Genomic DNA, 7,763 nt, shown 5'->3' on the forward strand with positions numbered 1-7,763 from the left:
CAGTCACAATATGAAGAAAAATAAATAAATAACAGTTACCCAATGGACCATCTAATCTCACCATTTTTGTCACAGAAAAACCCAGAGTATGGGTTATACTCAACAATGGGGGGGCACCAAGTATCCCTCTACCCAATAAGCACAACCCTTACAGCAAGAGAGAACTAAAAGATTTATTCACCGAGTACATGAATATTTTTGCCAAGTATTTCAGATTTAATAATTATGTGAATGTATTTTATATCTCAAATAGCAGTGGTGGCGGTTTTATCTTGTTGTACATATATCTATGTTTTCCCTCACTGATCACTCATCCCCGTCTTTAGGCTCTATTCTCTGCGTCTCCTTCATACAGGTCATCGTCTACAGATCTATCTACTGCACGTTCTTGGGTGCTTGGCTCCTGGCCATGTACACTGGATCCCCCTGCTGTCAGCGAACACCATGCATGATGCACAGGGGAGATAAGGAACAGGGAGGTGAGACATACAGATAACAGCAAAGGGGTGTGTTTCAGGTGGGATACATTCAAGAGGGACAGAGAGAAAAGAAAAGGACTGATGTGGCTAATGGAGAGGATAGTTGAAGGTGAGAAGAATGGTCCAATTGTCTAATAAGTGAGAGAGGTAACAATTGAGAAAACATTAAAGTGAGAGATGAAGGAAACAAATGGAGTCAGGGAGCAAGCTTATTTAGAGAAGGCGTGCTTGGAGTCAGTTTCTCCACACTGACACTAGACATTCAGAGGTTAGGCTACAACGAGAAACGTTCAAGAGGTCAGCCGCACAACCTGTACATCAGAGTGACAAGCAATACAAAGTCACATTACTTGAAAATGAGCAGGATCACGTCTGCTGCAGAGAAGAGAACGGTGCATACCTGACCAGTGCCAATCATTTTTTAAAATATTTCAATTGTTAAAGTGAAACATGGGAATGATGACATAGTCCATCAAAATAGTGAGGAGTGCATAGTAAAATGCGTGCAGGACCTATAGTGCCCAAAATATGCAGTGGAAAAGTGTGTGCTCTGCTCAGTAATTAAAAGAAATTGAACAGTTGTGTTGAAAGAGGCTTATAACAGGAATCTTGTAGGCGCAGGTAAGCAACACATCTTTTTGGGGCAAACTGGGATGGTGAGTGTCAGGGCAAACTACCCCAGAGTGAGTACTAACTGGTGCCAATGGGCTAACTATATAGGAGCAGCAATACTCAAAGGTATTCAGTTGGCAACAAAGGTAAAGAATCAATTAAGCATCCTTGACTGAGGGGACCAGGGTGAGCAGTCCAAAACTAAACGCAAGGGAGCGTGTGTGGGGGGCGGGGTCAACCTATGTACAATACAAAAACAGTTATCAAAGCAACAGTAAGGTACCACTTAGAGTTGTGTGCACAATTCTTTCAATAACAAATAATACATGCATACATTATATTTACAGTATAAACATAATGTGATCACATGAAAGGTACAACAGGTATTGGCAAAGCCAACAGGTTACTTAGGTTACTTTTTTGAAACCTCCAGGCTTGGCAAAAGTGTTTCCGCATAGATGAATGCCAGCACATAGATGACTGTCATGCTTTCATGTGCAATAGCCATCTTTCAAAAAGAGAAAAAAATAATTTTAAGATGGATGCTGCTTCTGTGTCCACGCGCATGGTGGCCATGTTTGAACAATTGCTCCTTCGGTGCAAAAAAGAAAAGGGATAAAATAATATAAGGGTCAGGATAGAGGTATCCTGACCCCATACACAGAGGGGTCTCTGAGGACCCACTCATAGGCTAAAAAGTGCCCACTCTTTTTTCTTGACCAGAACCGCGGATTTGCCACAGTGCTCAGCACGGGCCCCAGTATAAATCTGCAATGGATCCGAAACCCAAGGGGAAAATTTTAATTTAAAAATCTACTCGCACACCATACCCCTACTGTGCAGAGCCTTTGGCCATGCACAGAGTGGGGTTTGGTTCATGCGGTAGGTGGGGAGGGAGGCTAAGGTTGGCCACATGTGGTGGTGGTTGTATTAACCCATGGTCATTATAGATTAATTTACCTTAAAAAAACAGAAATTCACAGAAAAAAACAAACAATTGTTACCGGGAAAATATATATATATATAAAAAACAAAGATAAGGAGCACACATGAGTTCCAGAGTTCAATTTATTAATACCAACATACACATTCCGGAAGGTTGTGCCTTTCTCAATGTTGGTTTGACAAAAATTGTTAAATTGCTAATCTTTATAAGTGTCATGGCTTATTCTATTTGGTGGATAGTTCATGGTTATCAAAAGGGGATTAATTGTTTCTGTTCCAGGGAGGACCTGGCTTGGTAGTTCGGGCTGGACTGTTCCCATGGGGAGCAGGGTCAAGACTGATTTGCAAACGACTGGGCCCAAACTGGAATGGCGAGCAAAAAAATAAAAACTGTATATTTAAGCCATATCTGACTAGGGTGAATGTTTGATTTGTTCCCCATACTGTCCCTAATCTGTTCTTTTTGCATTTGGACCACCACATACAACAGATCCAGTGGAGCAGTGAGGAAATTGATAACAATAATAAAAAAAGTGGTGCAAAGAGGGGTGTGCTCTGGTTAGCACCATCTCAAGTACACTTACAGAAGTGGCTCTCTATGAAGGACCGTCTTGTCACTGGCATGTGGTACTTGGATGTTTGCAAATATCACTGCATGACGAAATTGACCATCTAGCAGCCCACCTTACTCACATGAGGTAAAGGGTACAGGGAGCTCAGGCTGTATTTGTGTTCTTAATAAAAGGGTTCAGATCCTTGGACAGGCTGAGACTTAAGCACTGGCAAGGGCAGTAACGATATGGCTGCCAAGCAGCGTTTTATAATGGCTTTGACTTAGACAGCGCTGGGTGAAGTGGCCGACACTTAATACAGTTCCACATCAAGGGGTTGATTTGGTAAAAGTCCCAAAAATGTTCACTGAACTATTGTGTATCTACAATTTGTATTCACCAAGGTGGTAAGTTGGCAGACCAATAATGCCCAATCAATGTGTAGTGCAGCTACCAGCTTCAAAATACCAACCAATCATGGTGAGGTCAGGTTTCTTCCCCAGAGAAGACACCAGGGTTACAGGGACTTCCATTAACATGTAGGTGCTCCAGGTAAACCCTCCAGGGGCTTCTCTGGTTGGAAACTATGTGGAGCCCAACAGACTTATTCAAAGAAAAAAGCAGAAAGAAGAAGCTGCAGAATTTGGTTGTCCTGTTGGCTAAACTCATTTTTCCACCTTGCAAACATCATGTTTATTGATGGATAAACGTTTGCCAACACTTCTGGGCGATCCTAAAACAATATTCACTTTTAAGGAACACATTGTCGTAAGATACACTGCCATTGTTCTACAAGGTATATGCCAGTGATGGTCACACATGTCCGCAATCATATTTAACAAATTAAACTGTACACCAAGAGGTCCATGTTGGGCCCAAGCCTCTGGACTTCTTTTTACACAGGAAGGCCGGTAGTCTACTCCATTGGGTGCCCCTAAACGCTCCTAACTAGTTATCAGATGCCATTAGCCAGAGAACAGGCCAATTGAGAACGAGGTCTATCCCAATAATACCATGTGAAGGAAGAAAAACTGGAGTTTCTCCTCTCATTGCTCACTCAATGGGTGACCTGAGAGCACCAATCTGGGTTTTAGCAGTCTCGAGCTATTAGGAACCCTTCATACTTCTGCCCAATTAGGTTTTCAAAAACGTTGAACTTCAGGAGTAATGCCAGGAATGCCTACTCCCTACTGCATAAGCTGATGGGAGGGGGGGGGCGTTTCGGCTGATCAATAGGACACTGGGCTGAGCGGGAAAGGGAGCCAAAGAGAAGAAAAGCACACCATGCAATACATTTCATTGATGGGACAGTGGTTGGACGAGGCACTTGTGTGAGGAACCCTCACCAGAAGCAAATGGTGCTCACAGGGTTTATGTTGCACTTGAAGTAAAGAGGAGCGAATTATTGGTGATGGTCCTCAAACTGGATGTTCAACACTGTGCATCTTCTTCTGTAGCTCCTCAGTTATCCAAGACTATAAAACGGCACTTAAGATATACAGCTGGGAATGAACACATCCCCTCATGTTGTAGCCCATGCTTCACTGTACCCCTCATTACCAAGTAACACTCACATGTTGGATCTTATAGTACCTCCTGACCTCAGTAGAGCTTCTTCTAGAACTGGAAGGACAGCTTATCACTTTGGAAGAACAGGATAAAAGCAAGCAATAGGGACGAGAAGGACAAGCAGCAAGCACCAGGGGAGGGAGGGAGAAAGAATATACAAGATACAGACAGGTGGGTGGAGAGAGAAATCAGGGGGAAGATGGTAAGCACCGTGGAAGGTAAGCAGGATAGAATCGGACATTGCAAGTGAGCAGTGGCAGCAGACAGAACAGTGCAAGTTCCATCCATACCTGCAATGCGCAGGTGCACGTGTATGGCACCATCACAGCATACAGCAACACTTTTAGCCACAAAAGCTTGTGCTTTCCCCGAGGCAATGGTCTACTACTGCAGGAGAGTGAAGCAGTTACCTGCATAAAGAATGTCAATGTGATTTGACTATTTATACACTGCAATTGAAGCACTCCTTCAATATGGTGAGTATATGTAATAAACCCTGTCCTACTGAGTAGTTAATTTCGTTATAAATATCCTAGAAGTGGACTTCGGTAACATGCTAGGTAGGGGAGAATAATCGTAGGTAAAACATATCACAACAGAGCTAATTGCACTGTTCAAAGGGTTCTGCGCCTTTAAAATTGAGTTTGGCATCCCTTTCTACATACTGATACAATTATTTGGAAAAGGGAAAGAATATTCTTGTAATTTAGCATACACGTGTGAAAATGCACATCTACAGCTACAAATCAAAACATTTAGCAAATATCGCCATCTTCACATAAAGACTACTGTCATTCTTGCAAAACATTTATACTAACAAAAGCGCTGCCTAATGAGCTAATTGTAACGTCTGGAAAAAGCAAGGCTCGCTCAAAGGTCAGCAGGGATGGTTTGATTAAATTTTCTTTTGTCAAACTGCTCTTCCTGGTCATCCTCATCAAAGATCATGACCCTATAACCAGATTAGTTGCACTAGAGAGGTGGCGGCTCATTCTTACGTTATCTGTTCATACTATATGAAATGGAAAAAAGCACATGCCTGCAAAAAAAATAAAAATCTCATGTATGACGAGACACGTTTAAATATAGATTAGCTGTAGCATCCTAAATTATTAAATCACACAAATTGCAGTAGAACAGCCACAGGTCGTCCAATGTGATGATAAAAAGCCTGAAGGGAAAACATCGACGAATAACAAAACGCCAACCTACACTTCATTTAATTACAGAGAAAAGTTCAACGGTACTGGTTGCTAGTAACCTTCATAGTAGTGCAACAGAGATCGACTAAGGTACAAAAAGAGAGCGATATAATTAGAACAGTAAAAAGACATAGGTTTTATCACCTCATGCGTAGTAAAAGCACAAAACTAACAGAACACTCCAGCGATTGTTTAAGCGTCTTTATGTCCCGCCCCTTGTTTTCCTGTCACACTGGGCCTAAGTAAACTCAGTCAGAGGGAAAGTTAACCTCCTGGGGCTAAGCTTGCCTCCTAGGAGTAAGGGAGTTTGACCATTTCCGAGCACAGGAACTTGCTCCCACAAGGCTGGGCACCCAGAGCAACCTGCGGGAGAGGCTATACCATTCTACATATGACTTACGATGGGTAACGGAGGCCGGCCTTGCGACAAATCTTTCCACGGGATAAACAAACAAACCAGTTATACATACATACGGTAGTAAGTACCCTTTTGATATCAAAGGAAAAAACACACAAAACACACGTAGTATTTAGTGGCCAAAATTCGATTATGTACAATCATAAACAAAATACAATGACATCTACGGGTTTGTGTCCGTGCCTACATTACGCTTACTTTCATGAAGTGGCATCTGGCGAACATTAGAACTCTTAGCAACAAGATAGATAACAATAAAGTCAAACACATAAATAGTGTAAATGCATAGTTTACACCTGCTAAGCAGTATATGTGAGGATTAAGATCACGTGGGTATTGGCACTAGTGGATTTTTATTTCACTTGAGCCGGATTGGTACTCAGCCAAAATACCTGATTGATCAGTAAGTGCCTGGCACCACCAGCTTTTGTGTAGTAGCCGTGTTAGACATATCTGTATATGGATTCTAAAAGTAGCTGGTGTCTTCTAATAGTTTGGAGCATTCCTTTCTAACACAATCATGACTGAATCACTTCCGTAAGTGGGTTTTATAAGGGACGGAGGGCGGAAGAAATAAAAAATGTTATTGTCTGTGGGTGATTAGGGAGAAGTTTGCAGAAGGGAGCCTGTTTTTATGGTGGTGTCTGCCAGAGATGTGCAATTGAAGAGAGTCTTTCACTGTGGTTTTTAATAAAATGCCCGGGTATAAATTCTCGGTTATACGTGAAAAGGTCTGATATAGGTTTAGGGGGTGCGGGTGTGTTTGTACAGCTTTTTTTGAAGGCTGTACTGGTGTGTCATGTGGTTGTACGAAGGGTCTCCGTGGGGCTTAGGAATGTTCTGCGTTAGTATGTTTTTTCATTAACGACTTGCTTCGAGGGAGTGATTTTATGTGCTGTCCGAGTTGTTACGAAATCTACCTCTGGAGCCGCCAGGGTGTATCTTATGCTTTTTATATACGCTTCTGGTGCGTTCAGGTCTTGGCAGGTCACAGACACCAGTGTTTGTATCCTTGTCTAGTAGGTCTGTGGGTTTTACAGCTGTTGTGGGTGTGTCAGTCCCCAGGGGTCTCTTGGGTCACAAGTACCAGCATGCCAACCCTCCCGAACCACGCGGGAAGTTCCCGAATAAGGACCTTACCTCCCGCCAGTAGATCATAAAAATCCGATCGCCTCTGCTTTGCTTCCGACTCTAACCAACTTTCAATACGTGAAATCGGAAAGCTGGTTTTATAATGATTGACAGGCTAAGAGGAGGTCCTAGGAGGGTCTTCGTGACTGTACATCCCAGAGCTTTCCGCCATTGGCCCCTCAAGAGACAACCCGCCCACCTCTGAGGAAACCGCCCTTGGTCCTGAACCGGAAGGGACCGCCTGCTGCTCCGGAAAGCGTCGCCCAGCCGCAAATGAGCCGTTGCACCAGGCAGTGCGTGCCGAATCTTCCCTTTGCTCACAGTGATCCTCGTAGCGGCCTGTAACCAAGGTGCCCCGTGAATTGAGCGGCTGACTCGGGAAAACAGTTTATTTTACCGGATAGCCGGCTCTACCTGTAGGAAAAAACAACTAAAGCGACACAACGTGGGACGCCAGGTGTCTGTGATCATATCACAGTTGGGGAGAGCGTCTTCACGCAATCAGCCGGAATAGGGGCACAGCAGAGGCGGTGGCAGGCCGTTAGCTTCCACGAGGTGGCGTGTCGAAGTATCGTATTTTTGGTTTTTGTGCAAGGACGCCTATGATACCCGCAGCAGCATATTATCCCGGGCCACTCCTACTGAAACAATCACGCAGTTAAATGTTTGGGAGTAGAGGCCGCAGATTTAATCACAGTCGCTGGTTGTAGACGGCTAATCCTAATCGCACCACACAAGCACTGCCAGCTCCATTAAAAGTTATGGCGGTAATCAGTCAATGTTATACGATGGGGTCTTTGTGGTGGAGTCCCAGCCTATTTTTGGGGAGTCCTAAGTTTTTAACCTTGCACAATTG

General features: G+C 43.6%; 1 protein-coding gene across 2 annotated transcripts in view; it reads right to left on the reverse strand.

Annotated features, from left to right (window-relative positions):
* The window catches only part of GNG12 (G protein subunit gamma 12), a 507,865-nt gene extending 500,811 nt beyond the window's left edge, over positions 1-7,054 (reverse strand). Inside the window, exon 1 of one of the 2 annotated variants that reach the window (XM_086953846.1) lies at positions 6,917-7,054. The gene's annotated coding sequence lies outside the window, so the exon portion shown is untranslated. The remainder of the gene's footprint in view (positions 1-6,916) is intronic. The other variant, XM_086953845.1, reaches the window with a different exon arrangement.
* Between the last annotated feature and the right edge of the window lie 709 nt (positions 7,055-7,763).

Source organism: Lissotriton vulgaris, chromosome 1_1 (genome assembly GCF_964263255.1).
Source record: "Lissotriton vulgaris chromosome 1_1, aLisVul1.2, whole genome shotgun sequence".
Classification (NCBI taxonomy): domain Eukaryota; kingdom Metazoa; phylum Chordata; class Amphibia; order Caudata; family Salamandridae; genus Lissotriton; species Lissotriton vulgaris.